General features: G+C 40.7%; 1 pseudogene; it reads left to right on the top strand.

The window, feature by feature from the left end:
- The first annotated feature begins 11,659 nt into the window (after nt 1–11,659).
- LOC118658490 lies at nt 11,660–17,075 on the top strand (annotated as a pseudogene).
- Nucleotides 17,076–17,585: the final 510 nt, after the last annotated feature.

Genomic DNA, 17,585 nt, shown 5'->3' with positions numbered 1-17,585 from the left:
TGCTCCACATCTGAAATTATGACGTACTGGTATGGAATTCGAACTCAGATCTGACCAACTCCAAGCCCATGCTCTTCCTGCTGATCATAGTCTAAGGCAGTAAGGTGCTCTCACAGAAAGCTTATTGCCCTCACTGTAAAGAAAAACCATGTTTAGCAGTAACATGGCTAGAAAAAAATGTTAGAAGAAAATGTTGTATAATCGATATATCAATGTGAAACAAGAACACTTGTGTAAGAAATTTCTCTCTATTCTTTATTTTCTGAATTATTTTTTATTCTTCCTGAGATATTTTAAGTCACTTCTCAAGTTTTAATACACACACTTTATTTTTTATGTGATCTCTTCCCTCTGGACTGCATTTATCACCATAAATCTGAGAGCTGGTTAATAAAACCAGGTACTCTGGGAGGACCAGCATCCATCCATGTTTCTTGGAAGGAAATTATTAATTCTTTCTTCTTGGGACATAATGAAGAACAAGCATCAAGGTGGCAATTGCAAAGAGTCGTCCACATTTTCCCTACAGTGACATGCTGTGTTGGCAGAAGCTGGGAGATGCCATGGAAACATGAGTCCTCTCCAAATTGATACTTAATATGCTCATCCCAGGAAACGATACCGAGGGCAACGACTCCGGAGCAGGTTCTGCCTGGAGATAGCTGTCCCATCAGCTGCTCCTCACATTGGCAGCCACCCCATATGGCTCCTACCAGCTGCTTGAGACAGCAGCCTCTGGGTCTCCAGTGCCTCATTTCATCCAGAGAAACTCTCCTGTGACTGAAGAGTGAGGAGGCTCTCACATTTCCACTAAAGACAGCACCTAAATACCTCTGCTGGGACCTCCAGGGACCAAGAAAAAGGACGTAAAATGTTTCAAAACCCTCTAGACTACACTGAGCAGCTAGTCTCTGTAACACATATAACTGCCTCCTCCGCTTCCTTCATCTCCGCACAGATTTCATTCAGTGGAAGAAGAGCTCTCACGTGGCCCTTTACTGCTCAGTGTGGCATTTAGAGCATCAGCTCTCCTAGCTCCAGCTCTGTCTGACCTCAGGTCTCTAACAGACTTACCAAGAACCCCCACTTTTCTTTCGCTATGCTCTCATAAAGTACAATAATAGCCCACGTGCAAAGCAAGCCATAAGAGCATCCTGGCTAACCCATACTTTGTCAAGGAATAAAATTCAACTCTTACATGTACAGGGAAGAATCAAAAGTTGGCAGCAACTAGCTCCACCTTTCCAGCCTGAAATCCTCCCTTAGATAAAGCAAACTGTCCACTTGAGGGCAGTTGAACCTAATAGAGAAGCTCTGGCAAGACGTCAAGTAACTAAAGTACCACCTTGCAGTAAATTCAATGAAGCCAAACTCTGGCACATAACCCTAAGACAAGACAAAACCTCTAAGTAATCTAATCCGTTGTTTTTGCAAAATATGTAAGGGTGAGGTGAAGAAATTTGAATATCTGGAAGACTCAGAGAGAAAACACAAAGCTAAGCCCAAGTATCTATGGCAAGTTGACTCAAATCCTTTTTGAAAGTGGATGCAAATAAGTAAAGCATAGGAAATATAGCCATATGTTGTAATAGTCAAATATTGTGATAACTGTGCGTGGTACCAGTTGGGGTAATGGAAATAGCAAGGGGAATACTATGTGAAGTACATGATTGTCTAACCACTAAGCATACACCCAAAACCAATGGGTAATAAAAAAAAAATTGTTTAAGTGGATGTAAAATAAATGCTTAAATAAATCACATTTGGAAAAACAGTTCCAAATTCCTCAAAATGCCAAACAGTTACCAAATGACCCAAAAATTCCATTCCTTATATTCTAAGAAATCAGAAACACCAATCAGAAAGAATATATGTATCCTTATGTTCATAGCAGCACAATTTACAATAGCTAAAATTTGGAAGCAGCCTAAGTGCCCATCAGCACATGAGTGGATTAAAAAGCTGTTGTACATCTACACAATGGAATACTAAACTGCTATAAAAAAGAAACGACTCTTACCATTTGCAACAGCATGGATGGACCTGGAGAACATTATGCTAAGCAAAATAAGTCAGTCAGAGAAAGATAAATATCACATGATCTCACTCATTTGTGGAATATAATGAGCAACATAAACTGATGAACAAAAATAGGCTCAGAGACAGAGAAGCATCGAACAGACCTTCAAACCTCAGAGGGAAGGCAGGGGAGGGTGGGTGGGGGTGGGGGGGCATGTAAGAGATCAACCAAAGGACTTGTATGCATATAAGCATAACCAATAGACACAGACAATAGGGGGGGTGAAGGCCTGGTTTGGAGGGCAGGGGTGGGCTGGGAGAAGCTGATGGGGGAAATGGGGGACATATGTAATACTTTCCACAATAAAGAATTTTTTTAAAAAAGATAAAAAATTTCCATTCCTAAGTATATATTCAAGAGCGATGAAAACATATGTCCACACAAAAACTCTGTAAATGTTCATAGCAGCATAATTAATAATAACTGAAAAGTAGAAACAAACCAAATTTCCATCAACCAGTGAATGAGTACTACTAAACAGAAAGTAGAATAGCCATATAATAGAATACTATTCAGCACAAGAAGAAATGAAGTATGGATACATGCCACAACATAGACAATCCATGAAAAAGGCAAGTCACAAAAGATTATATATTGTATGATTGTATTTATATGAATAGAAAAATCTAAAGAGCCAGGAAGTAAATTAATGGTTGCCTAGGACTGGGGATGGGCCCAGGTTGGGGGAAAGTGGAGAATTGACTATAATAGGTACAAGGTTTCTTTTTCAGGGTGATGAAAATGTTATAAAATTGATTGCGGTGATGGTTACATAACTCTATGACTGTACTAAAAGAACATTGAATTAACAATTTAAGTAGGTAAATTAAATGATATGTAAATTTTGTATTAGTAAGGCTGTTAACAAATAAACAAAAGCAAAGCAAATGACTAGAAAGGCACACGACTCTCTTGAGTCCAGAGGCAAAAAGACAAACTCTGACACTTGGATTAGTCCCATTGGCTATTTTGGAGCAAATATCAAGAACAACCTTGACACACAAAAGAACAAAAGCTCTGAATTCCTTTACCTTTGTCTGCTTTACAACATTTGAAAGTATATAAAAAAAAGAGTTTATTCATGACCCCTGTTGTATTTTCATTATATTGAAAATACATTTGATCTAAGTAAGATATAAATACTGTTCCCATATTTTAAATTAATGAAATGTTTATTTTTATTTAAATTCCTTTCGAATAACTATGCCATTAACAATTAGCAAACATGCTCTCATCTGCAGTAGTTAAAATATAAAAGTTCATGTCTCATATGACTTACATTTTGCAACACAGCATGCAGCATGTTGAAGTCAAAAAGGAAATGTCCTTTTGCGTACCCTTGGAAAGAACAGAAATATGGTGAAATTACTAGTGTAGTTTAAAATTATTTGTGCAGTTTAAAAAAATATATAAACTTATAATGCACTAGAGGCCCGGTGCATGAAATTCATGCATGGACAGGGGCCCTAGGCCTGGCCTGTAATCAGGGCTGATCAGGGCCTTCTGGCTGCCGGCCGGGGCCTTTCTTCATTCTGTACCAACCCCTGGTGGTCAGCGCACATCATAGCAAGTGACCAAACTCCCAAGGGGACAATTTGCATATTAGGCTTTTATATAGCTAGATACTATCAGATTCTCTCATTTTGAAGTATATTGTTAAAGATGAAAAATCCCTCTATTTAAGTCTATAAACTTATTATTGAAATCAATTTTAAATGGATCCACTTATAATCAGCTCCCTATAGTATATGCAAATATAAAAAGGTGTTTCCAATAAACATAATAAATCCCTATAAAAAATCCTCTTGTACATATGTAACAAGCATAATTATGAGCTTGCAAGTGTTCCTTTCTACAAGACATATGAGAATATTTTTGCAGTCTTAGACTATATATTAAAAGAATAGTTATTGGCTTAAAAGTTGAGAAACTGGACTTTACAAAAAATGAAAATTCAAAGGACATTAATAACATGAATATACAAGCAACTGACCAGAAAAAAACATCTATAATACACATATCTGACAAACAACTTGAATCCAGAAAGCATGAGTAGTTCCTACAACTTGAATAATAATAAAAACAAACAACTTAAGTTTTTCTAAATGAGACACTTCTCAAAAGAAGATATCCACAAGCCAACATGAAATGTTGTTCAACAGGACCAGTTATCAGAGAAATTCACATTAAAGTCAACATAAGATACGAATTCACATACATTAGAATGGCTAAAATTCAAAGAACTGACAATACCAAATGTTAACAAGGATACGGAGCAACCGAAACCCTCATATATTACTAAGTATAACATGATACAACCCCCTGGGGACATTTTTGGCAGTTTCTTTGAAACAGCAACCTATCCTCTAATCTAGTAATTCTACTCCTAGGTATCTACTCAAGAGAAATAAACACATATGCCTGCAAAAATATTTTACAAATATTTAAGGCAAATTTATTCATAATTACCAAAGAAAAAGTAGCCCAAAATGTTCATTTCTATGGTCTGAATATTTGTGTCCCCTCCTCTCCCAAATTTGTATGTTGACACCTAAACCTTCAAGATGATGGTATTAGGAGGTACAGTCAGGAATAGGATTAGGGCTTTTATAAAAGCAGCCTAAGAAAGCTCCCTTGCCCCTTCTGCAATGTGACAATAAAATAAGAAGCCAGCAATCTGCAACCCAGAAGACAGCTTTCACCAGAATCTGACCATCCTGGCACTGTCATCTTGGACTTCCAGCCTCCGAACTGTGAGCAATAAATGTCTCCTGTTTATAAGCCACCCATTTAGATATGCTGTGATAGCAGCCCAAATGAACTAAGACATCCATCAAAGGAGAATGGATAAACACTGTTTCATACGTTCTCATCTCTTGCCACTATGTGATATGAATTCCTCAGCATCATCTTTCAATTGACTAATTTTCTCTCTGACTGAGTGCCACCATCAATTTATCCAGTTGAGTACATCTGTTTTACCTCAGTGATTATATTATTTATTTCTAGAATTTCTAACTTGTTCTCTGATATATTCATTTCTTCTTATTTTAGCTCTGTTCCTTCTTTCATAATTGTTCTCTTATGGATGCTAATCCTTAACTTTTTATACTTCTGAGCTTTTTAAGTCATCATCAAATGTATCTCTTTCATTTTCATTTCCTTGTTGTTGATTTTGTTGGCTATTCTCCTTCATACTCACTTTTCTGATATGTTTTAGTAATCTGACACACAGACTCACTTGAGAATGTGTTTCTCTTTACCTGCCGCTTCCTCTTCCTCACTTCTACATGCTTTGTTATCTTTAGCAAATCTCTTACCTTTAGCAAATCTCTCCCTAAAGCCCCCAACCCAGGACCATGCCTTACATTTGCAGGTGGGCCTTCTACCCCATGGAATAGGACAGATACTGCAGAGCCAGTTCACAGCTTAGATTTGGTTGGGAGGCTGCCTTAATCACTTCTTTCTCCCGTGGTAGATGTGGAGTTTTATTATAATCCATAGACCAAAAAGTTGCAGCATTTTTTTCAGCTTCCTCTTCTGAAGAGTGAAACCTCACCCCAGGAGGTACAGTCACCTTTGGCAGGTAATTAGGCAAACCCTCATGAATGGGATTAGTTCAGTAATTAAAATCAACTTTAAATGGATCAGTACTAACTGATCTAAACAAGACACAAATAGTGCTCCCATAATATTTTAAATTAATGAAATGTTTGTTTTTAAGAAAGATCAGTACTAACCTTTCCCCTCCAAGAGGTCATTTTAATCCTGGAGGGGTCTAAATCTTAGCAGTCTTTAGCCCTAAATACTGCTTTGTTTTATTGTTCCTTTTACGATCTGTGGAAATGTATATTCCTAGTTTAAACACACCTATACATTTTAAAATTTTATGTTATATGTCAATTTTCTGGTTTTGGAGCAGGGTCTATATAAAAAGTGATTGAGTTGATGCGCTAGAAGGTCACTCCTGGCCTTTGCTATTACAGATTAAGTAGGTAACTCATTTGACAATCTAGCAACACAGGAACTCTCTTAGTAAGCTTCCTGCCCTTGGTGCCTATTATAGGGTCTGGCTTAAATTAGATGCTTTTTAAACATTTTAGGAAATAATAAATAAATGAGCAAATGAACAGATTGTTACAGTTAGAACCAAGTTTGGTTTTTTTAAAATATATATTTACTAGAGGCCCGGTGCATGAAATTTGTGTCCTGGGGGGGAGGGGTTGTCCCAGCCTGCACCCTCTCGCAACCCAGGAGCCCTCAGGGGATGTCTGACTGATGGCTTAGGCCCACTCCCCATCTAAGCCGTCAGTGGGATATCCTTAGTGCTGCCACAGAGGCGGGAGAGGCTGTCACCACCGCAGCTGTGCTCTCCCGGCTTCTGGCTGAGAGGTGCTCCCCCTGTGGGAGCACACTGACCACCAACTCCTGCATTGAGCGTCTGCCCCCTGGTGGTCAATGCACGTAATAGCGACCAGTCGTTCCATTGTGTGGTCTATTTGCATATTACCCTTTTATTATATAGAATTGATTTCAGAGAGGAAGGGGGATAGAGAGATAGAAACATCAATGATGAGAGAGAATCACTGATTGGCTGCCTTTTGCATGTCCCACAATGGGGATAAAGCCCACAACCTGTGCAAATGCCCTGACCAGAAATTGAACCATGACCTCCTGGTTCATAGGTGGATGCTCAACCACTGAGTCATGCCAGCCAGGCTACAGCCAAGTTTTGAGATGAAATGGTTGACCTGTGAGCCTTTTTAAGAGAGAATCATCACAATCAAAGACATTTAGCACATATTGAACCAACACAATTAGTATGGGTCCTTGTTTACTTCCCATGAGAAAATCCAAACTTACCACAATATATAAGATCCATCATCATAAAGCCCTCCTTCTTTCCAACATTACCTTCCCACAACACAATCACATGCATCAATTCCAAAGTAGAGTCTCTAAGTCCTCCGTACCTCTATAAAAGTCATTTCTTCTGCCTACAGAATCATTCCCTTGTCAACCTGGAAAATTCTTCAACATCCTTCATCAAAGAATTTATATTAAGTCATTGCCAGAGACAGTAAGAGCACTGCTCAGCCCTGCTGCTTTGAGTTGCTCTAAGTCCATATATTCTAAATTCTCCCATTCGACAATGCCAAGCACAGGGCAGGTTCTTTCTCAAACCCTGCCCACTGTACTAACTGCTGGCAACTTAGTCTAAGTTCCTCCTTTATCCTCTACTCACTAGTTACAGATGTTGGGTCTGAGCCCCTCTGCCTGGGGCTGGACCTCCTTGGATGCCAGGTCTTAGACAGAGAAGCCATGAGAGGCTATGGGTGTAGAAGAATGAGTCATTGCAGAAGCCAGTGCCACAACAGTCCTATACAGGCAAAACAGTCCTTCACAGCAAAATCCATACAGGCAGGCAGCTGTACACTGGTGAACAGATACATCTTTCCCATCAAAGTAGCATCAGTCTCTGTATCCACAGCTATTATCTGAGTAGCCACACGCTGCCCCCTAGACTCACCACCTCACACTGTAGTGGTACCTGAGCTCTCTGGCTCAGCAGCTTCTCCTATCGCCCCTGTCCAGCACACTGGCTGGTCTCTGTAGCCTCGCATAGTAACTACCTCCTAACTTCTCTCTCAGCACACTGGCTAGTTAACATGGTGGCTATATCTGAGCTCTCTATAAGCTCTTAGCTTTACAACGTAGCAGTACCAGCTCTCAGCTCTGTCTGAGCTCTCCTCTCTCCTGCACACATAGGAGCTACCACCTCTGCTTCTTCTGAGCTCTCTCTAGCCTCTCTCTGCCCTGCACACTGGCCTTAGTAATATACTTTTAATAGTACTTACACAAAAGGGCTAGTTGCCAACAGTAACATCAGTCATATTGGCTACAGAAAGGCATACTATATTGTGTGTCCTTGCACTTGCTTATGGTATCTTGGCCTTGGGCACCCCATTAGGCTCATGCTCAGAGCAGCCTTGGCCATTCTGGTGTATTGACAACTAGGCCTCTGTGCTCCCATTGGCCTTGACTATCCAGGGACCCTGGCATGGTTCCCACAGTCATCTCTCAGCATTCTTTTCATTCCAACCTGCAAGCCTGAGCACCATTTAATATACTTTCCTCTGCACACCCAAGCACTGCATGTGTTTTCCATCATGGCTGACTCTATACTCATTTGCATGTGGCTCTTCCCTATTGGTAGAGAGTTACTGAGTTCAGAGATCAGATATCATTCATTTTAGCATTTGCAGAACCTGGCAAGGGGCATGAAATACAATAGATGCTTAATAAATATCTGATGACTATTCAATAAACAAAATAATGGTGCTTTGTTTGAGATACCCAGTGTTTGAATAGTTGCTTAAATCTATTTTACTTTTTTTTTACTTTTTTTAAATTTTATACAATTCTTGCTTTCCAATGCAAGGTTCCCTGGGGAACCTTTTTGTTATACTATTTGGCAAGTGCCTTTGATTGTCAGTCACTTGCCAGGCTAGCTCAAGATCTTCCCCTGAGCTTCCAAATTATTGTATAAGTACAAATCCCTGATGTAAAATAAGGTTGCAGTATGTCATTCCAATACATTTATTACCTGGGGACAGAGAATTGCAGAATGTAGAGGCCAGCACATATGCAGAAATCTTGAAATCCTGACCATGTAGTTTTACAGACTAACGCATGACTGTTCATCCAATTTCCATTATTTTAAGATTTTGATCAATAAATAATGACACTGGAGACAAAAATGCCTTCCAAACTTCTATAAAATCATCATATAGCCTCATATTAGGATTAGGTAAAGCAAAAACATTGTAAGATCTTATATAAATCTCAGGTGCCAATAGGCAGTCAAGAACATATGTGGGGAGTTTTCAAATATATCGATGTCCCTTTTCACTTTCAGGCATCAACCTGTCATCAAAGTCTTCACTGAAGCATCCTTCAAGCAGCATCCCATGTGCAATTGCTCATTACAGGTTCTTGAGTATCTTTACACTGTCTAAACTCAACTCGTTCCCTTTTTAACAACATTCAAGCCTCATCTATATATATAAAGAGCCAGGGTCCATAAGGACCTAAGGCTTGATCAAACACCAAAAGTCAGTGCTGGGTTGCTGTGGCGACCCAGCACTGACTGCCAAGGAGGCTGCGGATCAGGCCCAGAGAGAGGCCTGCAGAGAGAGAGGCAGGGTCTGATCCGCAGCCTCTGTCACAGCTGTTGATCAGCCACTGCCTCTCTCTTTCTCTCCCAGCTTCGCCAGCAGCCTCACCTCTGTTTCTCTCCGGGCCTCAGTGGGGACTGCTGATCAGCCCCACCTCTTTGATCAGGCCCCGAGATAGGCCCAGAGACGCTAACTGGCATAGAAACCGACCAATCAGAACCAAATCTGCGTGAGGTGCCAGGAGCAAATGGCTACCTTGGAGGCAGAGCTTTTGACACTGACTGGCATAGAAACCAACCAATCAGAACCTAATCTCAGTGAAGTGCCATGAGCCAATGGCTGTCTAGGAGGCGGAGCTTTTGATGCTGACTGACATATAAACCGACCAATCAGAACCAAATCTGGGTGAAGTGCCAAGAGCCAATGACTGCCTAGGAGGTGGAGCTTTTGACAATGACTGGCATCGAATCTGACCAATCAGAACCTAATCTGCTTTGGCAGTATAGTGCATATGGCTGGCTATATAGGGATTATGTGTTTTTGTCTGCCAAGAGCATCTTCTCCTGCATAAAAAGTCCCCTTCCCCCATTTAAGCAATCCTATCCTATATAATCTAGCTATACTAATAAAAGGGTAATATGTTCATTAGACTGGGTTGACCGGCCATCTTCTGGACGCCTGACTTTCTTCTGGACAAAGCCATCTTGGTGGGGGCTGAGGCAGAGGCCATTAGGGGTGATCAGGCCAGCAGCGGAGGGCAGTTAGGGGCAATGAGGCAGGTAGAGGCAGTTAGGGGTGATCAGGCCAGCAGGGGAGGGCAGTTAGGGGTGAGATCAGGATGGCAGGGGAGGGCATTTGGGGGCAAAATCAGTCTGGCAGTGGAGGGCAGTTGGGGGCAATCGGGCCAGCAGGGGAGCAGTTAGGCATTGATCAGGCTGGCAGGGGAGTGGTTAGGGGGTGATCAGGCTGGCAGGCAGAAGTGGTTAGGGGCAATCAGGCAGGCAGGCAGGCAGGTGAGCGGTTGGGAGCCAGCAGTCCTGGATTGTGAGAGGGATGTCTGACTGCTGGTTTAGGCCTAATCCCTGTGGGGGTCCCCCAAGGGGTCCCAGATTGGAGAGGGTGCAGGCTGGGCTGAGAGACACCGCCCCCCCCCCATGTGCGAATTTCATGCACTGGGCCTCTAGTTTTTTAAATAATTCACTGGACAATGGTATAAAAGGTTCAGCTGATCAGACGGTCTTCAATGAGGTTATTAATTTGCCATTAAAATATGATTGTGCTAAATCTAAATCCAAAATAACCATTCATCTAAGAAAACTCAATCTATTGAGACTCTGAAGTTTTTTAAGTATTTATAGTTGCCTTAAAAAAAAATTTGATTCTCACTCAGTGGTTCAAATGGAAACTACAAATATTCTGAAATGATAGTTAGGTTTCACTTTTTAACGATGCCAGTTTTCTGCATATTCTGACAATGATATTTCATTCTTTTCAGAGAAAGGGGATAAAGCCAAGATTAATACAAATTGAAGATGTGCCAACTAAATTTGTTTCTCTTTGATTCTGAAGGGATCAATTCAGTGAGCATAAATAGAATTTCTGTAGGATGTGTCTTCTTTAATTACTGACGGTTAACAACATAATATAAATAAATAAATAAATAAATAAATAAATAAATAAATAATACGTTCAAATAAAGTTATTCTAGTACAAATGGAATGTCCTTTCTTTGCTGCAGCTTTTGCTGGTATACTGCGTGTTAAATTGATCATCTCTCATTATTCATTTAAACTTGAACTCAGTGAGTTCTCCCATTCCACTGCAAGGAGTGTGAATTAAGATTTAAACAGCAGTCTGTCTCAACATCCATTGCAATGCAGTCCTGCAAGAGATGAAACAAACATAACTTCTTCACACTCTTTTAAGTGAAGGAAATAGTCAAGGCTGTACTCTTGGGAAAAATACATGAAAGATTTTAAAAGTGGAAAAAAAAATTCAGAGGAAAAAGACTAAAATACTGCAAAAAGAAGAATTAGAAAAACGTGGGCATCTGTCATTCATGTCTCCTTGCAAAACAAAGAGATCAAAACCCTGATTTTCTTCATTCAGCTTCATCCCATTCACTTGCATATCATCCAGAGAACACAGGGAGCAATTAAACCCTGGGCTGCTGCAGCCACAAAGGTTCCCATGGCCTGATGCTGGAAGCATCAGAAAGAAATGGCTTTAGCACAGTGGGTAGATTTTTGTCAGGTATTAGTCTGAAAGCTGCTCTTTTCCTGCCAAAAAGCCAAGCCTATCAATAACGACCTCTTGCTGCCAGGGCCAAGGAGAGGGGACACAAAGCCAAGAGCGGACTTTTAAGAGACAGCAGAGCCCTATCTGGTCACTGGTGGTAAGAATGGCATTTTCACAGGCTGTCCTGAAAGAGGATAAACCTTTGGTAACAAATTAGGAACACAGGTAGTTAGAGCTATAAAAATGTGAATGATAAAGCCTTTATAATAATTAACAGCAGGGTACTACATACAAGGATAATAAAAATATTCTTCTGTTGGGATAAAAATCCTAACAGAAAAATGTAGAACACAGGAGAGTAAATATTATCAGATTCTGATGCTGGAAATACACAGCAAAGCCCTGGCCTTAGTGAGGTCCCTGTGCCCCACCAGGCATGGCCGTAGGGAAACTATCCACCTTGACAATTTTTTGAGGGGTAGCCATGAATGAGTGACAATTACTGGCCTTCTCCCATTTTCCAATAAACCCATAACTTCCTGGATACATGCACAACTGGTAGAAGAGATAGAACATGCACTAGAAATGGCCCCCACCAAATTTCTCACTCTTACTGTTGTTAAAAAAAATAATATCCACATAATGTTTACTGCATGTCTGGTTTAACACAGTGTTTTGTATTTTGTGTTGTTTTTGGAAGGACAACTTCTTTAAGACAACAAGGAATGGAACTCAGTGTGAACTCATGTTTAAAACAGACATCCAGCTGCCAAGTTGCTGTCTATGAATCCCAAGTATCTGTCCTCACAATAGCAGGGACTAATAAAAACCTGCTGCCTACCTTTTTTATCTAAACCACAAAAATAGTATATTGCTACAGTTAGATGGTACTTCAGGTTATGGCTAAATTTTTCTAGATGTGTCTAGCACTGCCTAAAAACAAGCGAAGCATACTCAGAGGAGTTGGGTGACTGTGAGTTAAGTCTTGGTATTTATCTCGCTTTGGTCCTCTCTGGGGAACACCGTCCTGTTGTGGGCCACCATACAGGGAGAATACAAATACTCTTTTATTGGGATAAATGTCCTACTAGGAAAATGTAGAACACAGAGGAGTAAGTAATATCAGCTTCTGATGCTGGAATTTTACAGCAAAGCCCCATATGGATGCTCAGGCTCTTTTGGCTTACATGTGCTGGCCAGATACTCCTAATTAATTAAATGAAAGGGGCCTAGTAAATATTTGTCATATCTGGGATTAGGTTGATGGCTGAGTAAAGACAGAGTTTCAATCAAATTCCTCTCTAATAGCATTTGAAGATAGGACTAACATCTATTTATGGGCCAAACTTTTTACTTTAGGAAACTGGAAGTCCTTACTTTTGATGTATTGTTTTGTTTTGTTTTGTTTTTTAATGTTTTTATTGACTTTAAAGAGAGAGAGGAAAGGAGAGGGAGAGAAATAGAGAGACATATCAATGAGAACCACTGATCAGCTGCCTCCTGCACACCCCCTACTGGGGATCGAGCCTGCAACCCAGGCATGTGCTCTGACCAGGAATCGAACCGGTGACCTCTTGGTGTATGGGATGATACTCAACCAACTGAACCACACTGGCCGAGCACTTTGTTTTTAGGAGTCATGGTTTCACGTAAGGTATACCCAGCTTTGTTTGTAACGTTCCTTGTTAGAACAGTAACCTTAAATCAATAATTGTCAAAAAACGTGTGCTATGTTAATGATGTTACTACAGACTACAAAATTCCTAATCAACATATGCATCCATTTTGTTGCTAGCAAAAGAACCTTACTTTTGTCTCCTTTGTTCTTTATCCAATGTTGCAATGTACTAAGTACTGTTCCAAGCACTTTACACATATTGTCTCATTTAAATCTCACAACTCCTTAAATAGATTCTATCATTATCCCTGTGTTACTGGTAGAAAACTGAGGCCTGAGGAAGGTGAGTGATTTGCCAAGATCACCAAGCCTGGCATTAGAAAGCTGGGCTTCCAACCTAGGCAGCCCGGCTCTAAAATCCATGCCTGGATCACTCAACTTGCACGTCCCCTCTATAGTGGCTCTTTAATTGACCATTAAATAAGGAGGAACTCTCAAAACCAGTAGCCTTTGTTACTTCAATTTCTATTGTGAGAAAAATTCTGCTTCTCTTCACAGGAAACATAAAACCACAGGAGAAATTTGTTAGCACAAAAGACATCCCAAGATGGGCTGAAGGGACACTGTAGAAGCCACCTTACTTTAGCCCAGCCCACTGAAGTCGTGTTGACTGTAATTCCTGAGGCCTGGTGTCTCTCTCCCCAGCCTTTCATAACACCAGGATTTGGGGCCGTGAGTTAGAGCAGTGGTTCTCAGTCTGCGGCATTTATCCCCCCTCCCACCCCCCGCTGGGAATATTTGGCAATATCCAGAAACATTTTGATTACCACAACAGGGTGGATCTACTGAATAGAGGCCAGGGATGCTGCTGAACATCCTGCCACACACAGGACAGCTCTCCAAAACAAAGTAGTCACTGTCTAAAATGACCACAAATATCCATGGCTGTGGCAGCGGCTGTCTATCTTTGGTGCCATGGCTTCTCTGGATTGGCTGTAGTGTGGAGTACCAATGAAGTGTATCTCACCTACTCCTTTCTCTCTGCCTGTCTCATGTGCCTTTCTGTGGCTCTGATGAGTAATATGACTGGGGGTTGCGGGGGAGGGTGTCTAAAGAACTTTGGAAACTCCTTAAGGAAAAATAAGAAAGAGAGAGAGAGAGAGAAAAAAGGAAGGAAGGAAGGAAGGAAGGAAGGAAGGAAGGAAGGAAGGAAGGAAGGAAGGAAGGAAGGAAGGAAGGAAGGAAGGAAGGAAGGAAGGAAGGAAGGGAAGGAAACTTTCACACACGGAGGCTGTCAAATTAATAGAAAAACAAATTACATTTGGCCCTTGTCAGGAAAAAAAAAAAAGCATAGAGATTTAGCAGCCATCAAAGATGTACGATTGTCACTTTCAACTAGCAGGTCCTAAGAAAAGAAAAGTTACAGGAAATGCCTTTGACTCGCTGGGATACTAGAGCAGTTATTGACAGGGAAGGTATGAAAACAAACCATACCCATCTACTCAGAGAAGGTTACATAAAGAATGTTGCCTCTGTGGAATAAGACTATTGGGTAAAAACTCCTTTCTGTAGAACACAACATGTAGAAATGTCTTGGTGACAAAAAAAGATTTCCCTCGGGATTTCCCATTTTTGGTGCTGTTTTCAAGTACAAAAGGAGTCAGAGAAATGGAAGTAAATAACAAAAAAATTTCCGTGAAAGGCTACGCAGCAACAAAATGCTCACCCACAATGTGGTGATTTGCATCGGTTTTCTGTACTGAAACTACCTAACGGGCTACTATGTCACCAACTCACATTTGTGTACAAAGGCATGAGTTCTCGGGAGCTAGCGTTGCAAATGAAGAAAAATGATACACACAGGAGAAGCCACGTTTATTACCTCCTTAGGTTTATAACCCAACCAATGGTGCTATAAGCACCACCCTCAAAACTCGACTCTAAATTCTGCTTTCCTCGTAGTATGCTGATTTGGAAAAGAAGGTAGACATTTTTGGGCTAGTGGGTCAAAGGTCAATGTGACACTGAAAAAACATCGCTGCCCAGAAATCCTAACCAACATGTCACAAGGCAACTTTTCAGACTTCAGAAGAAGAAAATACAGGAAAATGAGTAAAACAGACCATACTGAAGATCAGGCTTTAAAATATATAGCCTTCCTCACACAAAAATAAGAAAAAACATAGTCTTCTACAAAGAGGGATTCTATTACTAAAATTAGCATAAGTAAAATGTTTCGGAATGTTCTCTTTAAAAGGAAAATACTTTCAGAGCTTGAAGAATACTTCTAGAAAGGCAAAAATGTTCGGAGTGAGAAACATCTTTGTGATGGCTAATTTTATGTGTCAACTTGGCGAGGCTATGGAACCCAGATGTTTTATTGGATACTGGTCTGGATGTTGCTGTCTAGGTACTTTTTAGATGAGATTAACATTGAAATCTGTAGACTCTTGAGTAAAGCAGATTACCCTTCAAATGTGGGTGAGCCTCATCCAATCAGCTGAAGGCCTTTCGAGAAAAAAGATGGACTCAAAGGAGAGGAAACTCTGCCTGCACTTTGTCTTTGGGCGTGAGCTGCAACATCAGCTTTACCTGGGTCTCCAGGTCTGCCCACCTCCCCTGCTGATTTGGGACCTGGCAGCCTCCATAATCACATGAGACTCTTCCTTAAAATAACTCAATCTTTCACATTCTCTCTCTCCACACACACACCTTATTGATTCTATTTCTCTTGAGAACCCTGATTAATACAATAATGACCTCACTTTGACACCATTAAAAGAAAAACAAAGACTACAATGCCATATAAATTAAGAAATTCAAAGCATTTGTGGATTATCTGTATGGTTCTTTTTCAAGTTTGTTAGATCTTTTTTACAATTCTCTGTTCCCTAAAGATGTTTTCAATCTTGTCTGTTACTTAAACACAGTTGCTGAAAATTCCTTTTTTTCTTTAATCACTCAATTTCTAATCATCTAATTAATTTAAAGAATTTGTTTCTTCTGTGTTTTTTCTGCAGGTTTCCACATGTGGTGTGCTTTGTTACTTGTGCGGTTAGTTCTTGTTTACAGTGAGCTACTCATTTTCCGTGGAAAATTATTTGTGGGAATTCCTTGAAACTAGGAGGACTCCAGAGAGAATTTCTATAGCTTCTGGAGCAGCCCAGCTTTGAGCCCACTGATAATGAAGAGCTGACCCATGACTGCCCAGAGCTCCGGGCCATGGTGGAGCAGAATGGGCTTATGGAGGCCAACCGTGTCTTCTTCCTGCTGTTCCTGCTGCGCTCCTTGCTACTGGATGTTGCTGCATGGGACACGCTTTGGGTTTTGGGCATCCTTCATGCCCTTCTTCCTCTGTGCAGTGCTGCTCAGCGCAGTTCAGGCCCAGATCAAGGCTGCCTGCAGCATGATGTCAGTCTTCAGCGCCTCTATGGGGAACCTCCTGCTACTTCATTTTGTGATTGATCACCTGAAAGGGGCCCTTGTCAGTTAAATCACGTGAACTCCCCGCACCTTGCCAAGCCCCACTGCTTCCACAAACACCCAGACACCAACATGCACCCCTTCTCCTTTGCCTTGAGGAAGATCCTCTCTATGGAGCTTGGGAAATAGAAAAAAAAGTACATGCCATACAACCACCCATACAAATATTTCTTCCTGATTTGACTCCCTGCCCTGCTGCCTCTCTACCTCCATTGGTATATTTTCTATTTTTAATCTGGCAGAAGAAGTAGGTGAACTTGGCCTGGATGGTCACATTCTACACCAGCACCTTCTTCGCTTATGTGCCATCATTGGGACTGAAAGGCTGCCTGGGCCTTTTCTTCACAGTCAGGTTCTCGAAAAGGAACGGGTTTATGTGGGTGACACAGCTGAACCACGTCCCATGCACACTGATCACGATGGGAACACTTCACCTGTGAACTGGCCTCAAAATAATGATCACAATGGGGTTTTGTGAAACGTGAGTGAAAAAGCTAAAATTGGGCTTTTAATATGTACTATTAACTAAAGTGCTTTAATTATGCTTTAATGTATCTTCTGTGTGATATTACTTGGCCTTTAATATTCTTTTCCCTTTTGCTTTTAGCCTCCTGTTTTTTGAAATAAGAAATGTAATAAAAATAAATAGCAGTAGATTAAAAGATAATTACAAAATAATTGAGTATTTCTAATATAAAAGTCCATAGTAACCTTGCTGCTGTTAGAAAGCTGAGTATTTTCTTTATATTATACAAGTAGAAGCCAGAAATTATGGCTTAATGTAAACTGTAAGCATATGTCATGGTAGCTTTGAAAACTTGATCAAAAAATAATGCCAAAGTTAACAGTTATGGAAAAATTTGTCTTCCTAGTGGGTCAGCCCTGGGTGGCCAAGAGACACTGAACTAATTATGAATCTAGTTCAGGGGTCCTCAAACTTTTTAAACAGGGGGCCATAGTTTGAGGACCCCTGATCTAGTTTATAAGT

This window comes from Myotis myotis, unplaced genomic scaffold (assembly GCF_014108235.1).
Source record: "Myotis myotis isolate mMyoMyo1 unplaced genomic scaffold, mMyoMyo1.p scaffold_m19_p_6, whole genome shotgun sequence".
Taxonomy (NCBI): domain Eukaryota; kingdom Metazoa; phylum Chordata; class Mammalia; order Chiroptera; family Vespertilionidae; genus Myotis; species Myotis myotis.
The sequence above is the reverse complement of the archived record's forward strand: the minus strand, read 5'-3'. Positions and strand labels throughout refer to the sequence as shown.